We start from the raw sequence: 13,419 nt of genomic DNA on the forward strand, positions 1-13,419 counted from the left end.
ACATCCGAGGAGACACATTGTATTGAAATGTCAGGCAGTTAGGCAGAAGGTATGGGGTGATTCTACTGGTAAAAATTGAAATCATATCCCTACAAAGAGGTGACATAGGATCGGAAGATATAGAATTCTTGTGGGTAGAGTTAAGAAACTGCAAGGGAAAAAAGACACTGATGTGAGTTATATACAGGCCTCTGAACAATAACCAGGAAATTACAATGGGAGATAGGAAAGGCTTGTAAAATTGACAATGTTCTGTTAGTCATGGACAATTTTCAATATGCATGTATTGTAGGTTGGGAAAATCAGGCTGGTGCTGGATTCCCAAAAGAGGGAATTTGTAGAATGTTTTTTAGTGCAGCTTGTGGTTAGCCCAATAGAGAAAAGGCAATTCTGGATTGGGTTTGGGATACGATTAGGGAGCTTAAGGTAAAAGAACCTTCAGGAACCAGTGATCATGATAGAATGAACCCTGTAGTTTAAGAGGGAGAAGATGAAGCCTGATGTATCAGTAATACAGTGTAGTAAAGGGAATTACAGAGGGATGAGAGAAGAGCTGGTCAAAGTTGATTGGAAGGGGACTCTAACCAGAATGTCAACAGAACAGCAATGGCTGGAGTTTCTGGGAATAATTTGGAAGGAACAAGATTGATAGATCCCAATGATGAAGAGGAAAACTGATGGGAGGAAGATACAACTGTGGTTGATAAGGTAAGTTGAAGACAACATAAAAGCAAAACAGAGCATATAACATAACAAAAATTAAGTGGGAAGTTAGAAGATTGAAAGCTTTTAAAAACCAACACAGAATACAACTAAAAAAGCCATAAAGAAAGAAAAGAAGAAATATGAAGGCTAGAATATACAAGAATACCAGATACTTTTTCCAGATATATAAAGAGTAAAAGAGAGACAAGAGTAGATATCAAACCACTGGAGAATGACACTGTATAGGTAGTAACGGGGAACAATGAAATGGTGGACAAACTTAATAAGTATTCTGCATCAGTCTTCATGTGGAAAACACTAGCAGTATGCCATAAATTCAAGAGCATCGGGGCCGGGGGTGGGGGGGGGGGGGGGCAAAAATGAGTGTATTTTCTATGACTAAGGTGAAGGTGCCTGTGAAGTTAAAAGGATTGAAGGTAGATGAAGTTACCTGGAACAGGTAGACAACACTCCAGGTTTCTGAAAGAGGTAGCTGAAGAGATCGTGGCGGCATTGGTAATGATTTTTTCAGAATCATTAGATCCCGGAATGGTTCTAAAAGACTGGAAAATTACAAATGTCACCCTACTCTAAGAAGGGAGGGAGAGCAGAACAAAGGAAATTATAGGCCTGTTAGCTTGACTTCTGTGGTTGGGAAAAAGTTGGAGTCCATTAATAAGGATGATGTTTTAGGGTACTTGGAGGTGTACTATAAAAGAGGCCAAAAGCAGCCTGGTTTATTTGATGGAAAATCTTGCCTGGCAAATCTGTTGGAGTTCTTTAAGAAAATAATAGGTGGGATAAATAAAGAGTCAGTGGATACTGTTTACTTGTATTTTCAGAAGGCCTTTGACAAGGTACCACACATAAGACTGCTTAACAAGATAAGTACCCATGGCATTACAGGAAAATACTAATATGGATAGAAGATTTGCTGACTGGCAGGAGGCAAAGACACAGAATAAAGTCAGAATTGATGGCTTTGTGTCCCAGTCTGCAAATGCTACAAAAATAGTTGAAGGGGCAGCAAGAATTCTGCAAAAGGGCTAAGATAGATAAGGAGAATGTGCAAATAAGTGATAAATGGTACATACTGTAGGGAAGTGTATGTCCATGTACTTTGATAGAAGGAATTAAGGCATAGTTTATTTTCTAAACGGGGGAAAAAAAAAAAATCAGGGATGCAAAGGGTCTTGGGAGTCCTTGTATAAGATTCCCTGAAGGTTAACATGCAGTTGAGTCAGTGGTACAGAAGCCAAATATAATGTTAGCATTCATTTGGCGAGGACATTGTTACATCATTTTCATGTATTTCGGAAAGGATATACAGCCTTTGTACAGGATGTAGTAGAGGTCTACCAGGATGTTGTCTGACTTAGAGGCTATGAGTTATAAGGAGATGTTGGACAAATTTAGGTATATGGATCATGTGCAGGAAGTACAGAATTATTTAATTTGGCATCATATTTAATACAGATATCATGGACTAAAGAGCCTGGTCCTGTTTTGAACTGTTCTACTCTGTATATAACTTGTTAAACAGCGAGGGACAGTACAGCTAACTTATGTTGATCTTGTTAGTCCACCACTGAGATGGTCCTGATTGGGTCAGTTGGTGGTGATGAAAGGTGTAAATTACTTCAGTTACAGTACTTAATGGAAAGTCCAATAAATTCTCTTCGTACTTCATCTCAACCAAGAGATGAATCCACCGCAGAGATCTGACAATGCACAATATTGTAATTAAAAACAAAACTTCCTAGTGTTATTCCAGTGTGAAATTTGGGTAAATATTTCTACAGAAAATGTGAAATTTCATGCATTCACAAAATGGAAGCGGATATCAGAGCTTGGGCATGAAATTTCAATTACTGAAAATTGATTGGACTGCTGCCGTGTCTGTATTTTGCAAATAAAGAATGACCTTACAGATTCATCATTAATATCTGAACATAGCAACTGCTGCAAAACTCCATTTATCTTTGCTCTTCCTTCACTGCAAAAAAAAAAACAGCAAAATTTAACACAAATCTTCATTAGATGCCTGGTGTTTCTGATGTTGTGAGGTTTATGCAAATAAGGAAGGTGATTCGCAAAGATGAAATGCTAAATCTGGGACAGGTCATTTTATATCTGTTGCTGGGATTTCAGTGAAGCATAATGTTGGATATTTGAATTTGTTTAAGCCTACATCGCCTGGAACTACAAAGAATATTTAGTCACGGATTCGTGTGTGTGCTGAATTTGAGCAGTCTGGAAAAAGAATTTGAGATGCAAAAGTGGTTACAAGTTGCTGTTACTGATGGGAGCATTTGAAGGGGATTTATTGAGTGCATATTCCTATTAAGTATGGGGCACAGGTGTAACCTTTTCTGGATGTTTTATTGCAATGCATATGCCACGTTTCACATCAGTACTACATTGCAGATGAAAGGAACAATGAAAGGTTTGGTGTAAAACCCTGGTTGAATTTCCTCTTCCCAAATCCAGGAAGATTGAGTTTAGCTCACTCAGTGAAAACCAGTAATCTTTGGTATACTTACTTCAATTCTGTGTTCTGTATTTGAACCCGACAACTAAAAGAGCTCTGAAATTACAATTAAATAGCTACTACATGTGGCTAATAGCCATGATATGTTTAACCACCAGCTTTTCATCACTCATGGCATCAACAATGAATGCTGGAATCATTTAGGTCAGGCAGCATCCATGGAAAGAGAAATTGGGTGCATCTTTCAGGTCAATGACCCTTTGCCAGGGTCTTGTTCAGCTACTCTGATAAAGGGTCTCCTTTGCAGAGAGTTTCCAGCATTTTTTGTTCATAATGCTGATTTCAACTACCCATAGTTTTTAAAAAATATTTTTCCATAAACATTCCTTAGTAAATTCAAAAAAATTCTCCATCCCAGAGGGAAGCTATATTGGTGAGGTATTGGAAGGGGAGGTCTCTTTAGAAATAGAACTACAGCACATCAATGCATGGGGAAAAGCTGAATTTGCACTCATTCCTTCAGATCCTCTCACTGGAACTCATATTGCTCCATCATTGCTGCTGGCAGCTATAGACAGCTGTTTCAGCAGAGATCCAATCAAGCTACAGAGACCTGTTATCGTGTATAAGTTAGTAGCACTTCCAAGTGATTTGCAGTGACAGTTGTTATTTCAGCACAAGTGGGACACTCAACCTACAATATACCAATATTAATGCAGCATATTAACACACTAAGTTATCATGCACTCTAGTTATTATCATGACTAATTTAAATACCTTAACGTCTATTGCAATTATGCAAGTCAGCGAGGATAATTCTATCTAGTCAACAGTAAATAATCTTCTATCCATCCTGTCACATTCGAAACAATAATAGAATGGGAAGGAGTGGGAGATGGCACCAATTCCCGTAATATTACACTGTCCTTTACCTTGGGTTGTGTGGGGTGCCACGGTAGCTTAGCACAAGGCTATTTCATCTCAGACGTCAGAGTTCAATTCCGGTATCCTTTAAGAATTTTGCACGTCCTTCCAACAAGCACAGGGGTTTCTCCTGTGTGCTCTATTTTCCTGCCACAGTCCGAAGATGTACCGGGTTAGCAGGTTAATTGGTCAGTGTAAATTGCCCTCTCATTAAGCCAGGTTAAATAGGAGAGTTATCGGGCGGTGCAGCTTGTTGGGCCGGAAGGGTTTGTTCCACGCTATATCTATAAACAAATAAACCAGGCAGTAATGGCAATTTTTAAAATGCACATAACTTGTAATTGTACCAGTGTAAAACTAATGTTGGGATTAACATATCCATTTTGGGATATACGTATGCTTAAAACATTAATCCATTGGTGTGATATTTATTGTTGCATTATTATTTTTTAGTTTTGTTTGCAGGTATCAGTTCCTTTGAAAGTGGGCCGCAGTTCCCCTATCAAGCCAGCCACAGTGGGTTTCCCAATGGGGATTCTTTGATCCCTTTGCTTCTCCAAATAAGCTACATCAGTGGATCAAGTCCAAACTTGGACAGCTGCCGTTTGCCATATGGTGTACGCTGACAAATGCAAACGTCTATTAGCATTTAATAGCAAGTTAGAGGTTCTTTTACAACTAAAGCTGTGAGCTTTATTTCACATACTTAGCGGAGACCCGTGACCCACCTTGTTTGTTTGACTGCCTTGGCAATAGCTGTAAAGATCTTCAGTAACTTCAATGTCACAGGTGGGGCGAGGGGTCTTTCCAAAGGCTAACACTGAGGACAAATATAACGAAAGCTGATCAATAAAACAACAAGTAACAAGATAGTCATTAAAGCATTCAGTATTAGACTCTGCATTCTCCTAACTACAAATAAATTAATCCATTATCTCCCCTCCACCAGCATAACTTTAGCAATATTCTGCCACTAATGCTTCCTGAATTGGTGAGTGTTTCCAGTGTGCTGTTGTTTTGTTTCTTTCTCTTAGATTTCCAGCATCTCTGATTTTCATTTGTATTGATTTGCATTTTTTGTATACCCATCCCTTACACATTATTCCTTACATCTCCTATTCATACTGCCTCAGCCATGTCACTTTCAACCTTACCCAAAACAACTTTGGCACAGCCATAATTCAACATGTAGCCAACTATTCTCTCTCTAACGTCCCTTATTAATCCGCAAACAAGTTGGCCCTGTAAGCACTGGGGTTACCTGGCCTCACACGATCAGAGAGATTCCTTTTGCCCCACTGATCTCTCCCTGACCCTCTCTCTCGCTGACTGTGAATTAACTTCATTTATTCATTCTCCCAGATCAAATCAGGGGCCTTCAACCTCAAGTGTTAAATTTGTTTCTTTTTCCACAGACGCTGCCTGACCTGCTGAGTGTTTCTAGCATTTTCTGATTTTATGATCTAATATCACACTGAACAAATACTCAATGTTCCTCATTATGAAAGCAGATAGGCAAAATATGGTTCAACATTGATTTCCAATATTTTTGCAAAGGTTGCTCAATTTGCTGTGAGAACATCATTAGAGTCACTTCAAGGGATGACAGTATAGGCCAGCACTTGTAATATTGATTGCAGAATCCTTTTGCATGTCAAACAGCATTGGTTATGTTTTGATTTAGTGTAACACTACAAATTCATGTTGTGTCTGTCGGGAGGTCACAACCACTTGCACCGTGGCTAGAAATTGCACGGCACCATTTTGAAGTACACATTCTGCACTGCACCACACTGCTCCTCAGGATGTTTTAAAATTGTAAACTGTGTTATTAAAATGTAAAAATTAAACTAATGCAAGCAGCATGTGCAGAAGGAAAGGCAATTCAAGCACCTGCAGTTTTTGTATCTCTAGAAACTAAACTAATTGAATTAGTTTAATGTCTCAGGGATTTCTGGATATAGCAAACTAATTTCAGTATTTTGCAAAAACACATTAATGGGAAAAATTTATAGTTATTGGACTTAAAAGCATGCCCCTTGGCAGTCTAAATCTCCCATAATGCTTTCTGAAAATTTGAAATTAACCAAACTTGGGTTGTTCCACATGATTACTTTGGAGAGACATTTCTTCTGATGAACTTCGAACAGGCCTTATAGACCACAATATCTGTGTCAAACATGATACTGAATCAAACTAATTCCCTTATATTTGTATGCATTTCATTTCTATTCATTCTCTCACATACGTATGTTGAATAGCCTCTTAAATGCCATTACTATAACTGCTTTCATCACCCTGGCAGCCTGTTCCAAGTACCTACCACTTTCTGTGTAAAAATTAGCTCCATACACTTCCCTTAAACTTTCCCTCTCTCACCTTAAAGGCATGTCTACTTACTTGAATTTTTACCCTGGGGGGTAAAAAGAAGATTCTGACTGAATACACCCATGTCACCAATTATCCTACTACTCATCTGTCTTTGTAATATATGAGGTATATTACATATTCCAAATGTTATATGTGGTTTGTATTTGCGTATATTGTGGATGTCATATTGATATTGATACATTAACTTGCAGGCCAAAAATGAAGAAGTTGGAGAAGGAAGGTGTTAACACTGATTTTTATGCATATTTACATTTATGGGACTGTGTAAAACTGCAAGGATGCACTATGTTGCTCATTGACTAGGGCTCATCAGGGAACACAATCCAAAGATCTACTATAAATATTTGCAGGGGCAGGATACTACAGCTATCTATCAGTCCAACCCAAAATCATGTGCTGAAGGCACATTTTAAGCTTCTGAGGATTGGGTTTAATTCTGGTATCGGGTCCTGTCCGTGCCCATTCTCTCCATCACCAAGTGGGTTTCATTAGAGTTCCCTGATTTCCTCCCACAATCTAATGGCGTGTTTGCCAAGTTAATTGGCCACTGTAAATTGCTACTTAGTGGAGTTCAAATGAGAGCAATAATCGTAAGGGTTTGATGGAGAGTCAGCTGCAGAGATACAGCATATAAAGAAGAGTAATGGCATTGGTCCCTAATTGGATGCCGTGGGTTCAGCCTATTTCTATGTCATTAAAAGATCAAAAAATGTACTACACAATAAGAATAAAATCTGAATGGGCACGGGGCCTTAAATGATGAAAACCTGCTACCAAATTTCCCACCATTTGGTGGTACCATCTGAGAGGCCATTTGGTGGTATCATCTGAGAGGCCATTTGGCAATCAGATAAATAATGAATGTCGATTTCGGACTGAGAATGATTCTTATTGTTGGCTGACACGGAAAGAGTTTTGTTGATGTTACACTGTTCTTGACCTCAGTACCAGGTTGGGAGAACTGAGGGCCTTCCTTCCCTTGTTCTAGTAGTTTGCATATCTCTCAATGGGGGAATGAAACTCATTCAGGTCAGCAAATGTGCCAGAGTTCCACATAGGATGTCTTTTATGAAGTAAAACAACCCCCTTCAGAGTCAATTAAAGGATTAAATCAGAACTTTCAGAAATGCAATTATATGGTAACAAATTGTGTCAATATCATCTCCTCTGATTGATTGCCACCACCGATCAACATTATAACTCCCCTGAGAGTGCTGGTGAAATGAAAACTAACACTGATGATAGTGGCAGGCAATGAAAATGGGTCAGCTGCATGACCCATTCTATTAATTTTTAAACTAGAACACAGGGAATTAACATAATAATTCAACTGCACTTAGGAAGGATGAGAGAAATTCATGCTTGATGGATCTTTAGAGATAAAACTGAAACATCAAATTCTGTCAATCACAAATAAAGGTTCTTGCTTTTGAAATTCAGAAGCATTAGAAACCTTCTGAAAGAGAAAGGCATACTAATACTTTCAGAGGAATCATATTTGCTGGCCAGCCCTGATGTTTATATTTTGATCTGTTTTGGATAAATATTTGAATGAACTTAAAAGATCATTTATGAAAGGAAGCTAGTCTAACCAGGTGCACATTGTATTTGCATTCTTGATTAACCAATGGTATGTACCAGAAGTCTTCCTTTCAAGTCTCAAAAAGTAAACAATTTATTTTGATATCACAAAAACAGAAAATAATCAACAGGCTTAGTCTTTTAGTTCAGGAATTATTTCTTTTTTTGCTTTCCTTAAAATTAAACAAAACATTTATTTGTTTACCAAGTGAGAGAGATGAGGGGTGAATAAAAGAGAAAGAAAGAGTGGCAGAGCAAGATTTGAAAGAATGAGAAAGAGAGCAAGTGGGAGAGGCGGAGAGAAATAACATGCCATACAGAGCCCATAAGGATTGTCCTGCCAGCAAGATTCTTATCTAATGAGATGGAGCTTATTCATTAGGGTATGAAGTGTATCTTTTACTGAGTTGTGGTCCAGTTTGTCTAGTGTAACCATCAGAGTGTCAGATAGCTGCAAAAATGCAGACAATTGCTTTATTGCTGTATTTTAATATTTGTAAGGTCCTAGGGCTTTTATTTTCAGAATCAGAAAATAGTTTCTGTGTGGCACTGAAAATATATTAGTGAATTTGTCTTCTACACTTCTTTTAAACTTAAGAGAAACAGTTCAAAAAAATAATGCAAAGATGCCCAATGGTGAATAAAGCAAATTTAGAAAACATACATTTTTATAATCATATGAAAAATGACAGACAACTTGGCCATTGCTCCCAAAATAAGCAACGTGAAGTTGATCAAGCATTCTATATTAATGATATTAATTAAAGAACATATATTTCTGGGAAAATGGGAGGAATATTCTTCTTCATATTAATGCACGAGTATACTAATATTCACCAAGGAATTAGAAGACTAATTAGTTGCAGTCTGGATTCAACACCAGAACTTGAATCCAGGACCTTCCATCTAAATGCTGCAGTTATTCGTGGTCAATTAACTACTTCAATTAAATATCCTAAAAGACTCTTCAAGGCTTTATTTGCTACTTTGCTTAACAAATCTAGACAATCAAAAAGCCAAAATATCATTTTGGGTGTGGCTTCTTACCAGAACAGAATCAAGTCCCTATCACAACACAATAATCTTACCTTTTCCAAATATCTCTAGATTCACTGAGAATTCCACCCTGAAACTATATAATTCATTCACAGATTGGCTTTGTCAAACTCCTCGGGGCTACTTCAAAATTCTAAAAGGAAAAACCTTCAGGCCTTCACATCATCTATAAAAATGTTTCAGATATGGGGCCAAATTATTATTAATTACAAAACAACTACTCTATTTTAGATTCATCAGCAATCCGCTATTTAAAGAAAAAGCAAATTGATTCCCATGCTGACTGATTTGAAGAATTTCACTGTCCTAATTTTCACTTCTATTACAATGATATCTAACACTCTGAGGGACAAAGCCCAGTCTGGAGTCATACAAATAACTGTTCAGCAAGATATGATTGGGGCAGAATTCTTCATGGTTACAAGCTCTTAAAATGATGCTTTCTGCTTTTCCTACCCATCCCCTTTCACATAGTCCTTTTAGCATTTCTTCATAAAATAATTGTATCTTTAAATATTTATCACATATTGCTACATGGGAATTATCTGCATGCAAATTGGTTGCTATGCTTCCTGCAGCGGGGACATTTCAAGAATTATTTAAATGATGGCAGTGTGCTTTCAGAAGATCTTTAAATTTTTTTTTAAAGTGATATAATTGTCTCTATTGCTGCTCCACCTTCTGGTAAACCCTCTAGTGCAGGAGTTAATGCCATGGACCAATACCATTAATCAAGGGGTTTGTGGACCCCAGGTCGGGAATCCCTGTACTAGTGGAACATTTCCACACTTGATTTCCTTGTACTTATTTTGAAACTGTGCTCCCCTGTTGCTGAACAGTGACCATTGGGAATAACCATGCACTTTATGTCCCCTTAAACATCTTGAAATAATGAAAACCCAAAATAAAATGATATTTTTAAAATCTTTGCTCTAATTTTCTGATCCTGTGACATAATATATTTCTTTGGTTTTCTAGATTTTTCAACTTTTCCATATCCTCTCCTCAGCCTACAAAATCTGCAATCTATAATGAGATGCAAGATACCCCCCCCCCATAATAACAATAATAATAATAATAATAATGATGCAAAGTGTCTTTGGACAAATGAGTGTTGAGTTTTTGTATGGAATGGGTAGAAATAAGGAAGAACGGGGAGTCGATGTTTTGGACTGAGATCTTTCATCAGGACTAGAAATAAAGGGGGAGCGACTGGTGGAAGAGGTAAAGGACTGAAGGAGAAGGAGTGTGACAGGAGAGGACAGTGGAACAAAGTGAAGTAGGTGCAGAACCAAGGGAGGGGATGGACGGGTCATTAGGGTGGGGGAATGCGGCAATGAAAAGAGGTGGAAAAATAAAAAGGGCAGTGGTTGTCAGAATTTCAAATCCAAAGATCTATGAGCAGCTGAGGGAGAAGATACTCAAATCTAATTCCAGATTTGCCCCATGTGGGGGAAAAATAGGATAAATCTCTAAGCATCTTACTTATCAAACCCATTCATAAGTTTACATGGTTTAACATGATCCTGTATCATTCTCTAACTCCAATGACTACAAACCCAGCCTGCTCAATTATTACTCATTAGACAATTGTTCCTCGCATGTCTTCAATAAAAGATTGGTCACCTGCATAAGCATTAAATTATTGGTGGGCTGCTTCTCTGATACACTAACATTTCAGCAGGAATGTTGAAGAGTAAATGGCAACTTCTCCTCAACTAGGGTAATTAAGTCAATGATAGCACCACTGGAAGAGACCAACAATTGTAGAATAGATTAGGAATTGTACCAATAGGTCCTACTGATTTCTATGGCTCAGTACCTCACTGCACACTGTGTTTACCCACTGACAAGAGACTTAAATGCTTTATAAAATTAATTTACTTGCAAATTATTCTAACTATTTCTGTTTAATTGTAATTATTCTGGTTTCAGAAGAAAACAGTGGATCCCTGACAGAAAACCTGCCACTATTCTATGAAAATTGATGCATTTTTTGCCACAGAGGGAGCTCTGCTCCTTATAAATATTCAATGTAATTATAAATTCATTATCACGCTCCTTTGTGGCAATAAGAATATTGGTTTTCACAGAATATCATGTTTGAAGGTAATGAATAATGCAAAAGCCCTTCAGAGTATCAGCGTTCAAACAGCAAAGAAACACATTGTCAACAAAATAAAACGTTAATCCACGTTAAATAGGAAAAACAATTTCACTTCCCTTTATTTCTGCACTTTCTGCACACAGATTTTTCCATGCCAGCCTATCTAAATAACAAATTATTTTCTGCTTTTTATCCTTTGTGAAACAGCATCCAATTTTTTTTTTGCAAGTAAGTCACAGATGGATGAACAATTTGGATGCAGTCTTCCAATTCCAAAAGTGGATTTAGCAAATCACTGGATGTTGCTCCTGAGTTTTCCTTCACTAGCATTGGGAAAGATTTAACATTTGATCCAGAGATTGTGCATGTGCCAGAATGGAAATGATGAAGTTAGACCAGAAGTCTACAAGTTCAGTTTCCAGTCTTTGTTTGAATTGAGCTAGAATGTAACCAGAGGGTCTCTGCATTTAGGACAGAGAAATCAGACTAATGCTTCCACTCTTTTCACTGTCAGCTGTGGCACAGCATCAAAAGGTTTTAGGATAAAGTCAGAGTCCAGGAACAAGTGCAACATCTGGGCACAAGGTAATTTTTCTTGATTCCAGCACCATCTTTTGAAAGAAGCTTTATGCAAGGTCTTTATTTGCTCCTTGGAAAGACAGAAGATTCCATAGTAGAATTTTGAAAGGGAGAGGAAGAGAATCACTCCAGAGTTTTACTCAATATTTAGGATCTTTACCATCAACTGCTGTGTCCTTCATTTTGAATGTACTCTAGTGGTTGTAGAACCACCTGGGATATCCTAACCAGTTCAGCAGTCCAATATATGTATGCAAGATCTGTCTGACACCCTGCAAGGAAGAGTAAATTCTTGATCTCCATGGCCTCCTCCCTCTTCCGTTCCGCCACATTTGAAGGTGCCGATAGCATTATATAGAAGTAAAGAATGTTTGTTCAGACTGGGAAGACTCATGGCTCTGTAGATTCAGGAGAGGAAGATCGAATGAGGTTGATGGCAGAGAAAACAGCTCAGCATTAATGCTAATGCAGCAATAATCTGCAATAAAATGAGGTCCACATTTTACTATGGGCCCCAAAACCAAAATAAGCTTTTAAATAGTCCCTTAAGCATCATTCTATTTTTCCTATGAATGCTTATTCTCATCAGAAAATTGAAGTAATAATGATTTTTACGTAAAAAGGTTTATATTGCAACATTAATTAAATTCACATTAGCTTCACTAATGCAAAAAAAAGATTGATGTGCTTATATTATTAGTAGTTCTCAAATGGGAAATAAATAGCATTCTTCCTGCTATTAATGAAATGTCCTTTTATTTAATTTGTTTTTCAGATATTACAGCTGCTCCCATTTTGAGCATTACACTGATTGTTGAAAGAGTATTAGTGCAAGGGCAATCAGACAATATACTAGAAATGTGGCAACACAGCTCATCTTTAGAAAGTTTGTTTTAGAGTAGTGAGGATGAGCTGAAATTGTATTCTAGTATATACAGTATCTACATCAGTTACAGATCATCAGCTATCTCCTGACTGCAAGAGTTCCATTTCAGATAACCAAGTTTTATTGGCAGCCTGCTGCAGTTAGCAGGCAGTAAACTCCTTCCCATCTCAGTTGGTGTCTACAGCGTTCTTTTCCCCGTGTCCTTGCATTTAACCTGATATACCCAAGCTGCAAGAATCAAGGGGCTGTGCAACTATAGGCCAAAGCATCAAGGTCTATTCTATCCTCAAAGATAAAAAGAAGTCCACATTTGATATGCATCTGTGGCAGTTTAGTCCAAGCCTCCACTCTAATTATTATACACGTTTATAAATCAGAAACTTAATGCAGATGTTGTAGAATGGCAGTTATAGTTGTACAGCATGGAGACAGGCACTTCAGCCTGAATCGCCTCTGCTGACCTAGGTGTCTGTCTATTTTCCAGCATTTGGACCTTTTCACTCAATTTATTGCCTATACATTTCCTTGCCCAAATGTTTCTCTAAATGCTATGATTATATTTGCCTCTACCATATCCACTGGGAGCTTGATTCAAAGAACATTTTATTTTCAAAGTATGTATAAATTATACAACCTGGAGATTTGTTTACTTACAGGCAGCTGCAAAACAAGAAACCTGAAAGATCCCTATTTTAAAAA

General features: G+C 37.6%; 1 long non-coding RNA gene across 3 annotated transcripts in view; it reads right to left on the bottom strand.

The window, feature by feature from the left end:
• The window catches only part of LOC140210865 (uncharacterized), a 74,704-nt gene that overhangs the window by 23,020 nt on the left and 38,265 nt on the right, over positions 1-13,419 (bottom strand). For 2 of the 3 annotated variants that reach the window (XR_011889317.1, XR_011889316.1), the window contains exons 2-3: positions 4,849-4,940; positions 4,129-4,404 (exon numbers count right to left, since the gene is read on the bottom strand). This is a non-coding gene — a long non-coding RNA (uncharacterized lncRNA). The remainder of the gene's footprint in view (positions 1-4,128; positions 4,405-4,848; positions 4,941-13,419) is intronic. The other variant, XR_011889318.1, reaches the window with a different exon arrangement.

The sequence above is a fragment of the Mobula birostris genome, chromosome 16 (genome assembly GCF_030028105.1).
Source record: "Mobula birostris isolate sMobBir1 chromosome 16, sMobBir1.hap1, whole genome shotgun sequence".
NCBI classification, from domain to species: domain Eukaryota; kingdom Metazoa; phylum Chordata; class Chondrichthyes; order Myliobatiformes; family Myliobatidae; genus Mobula; species Mobula birostris.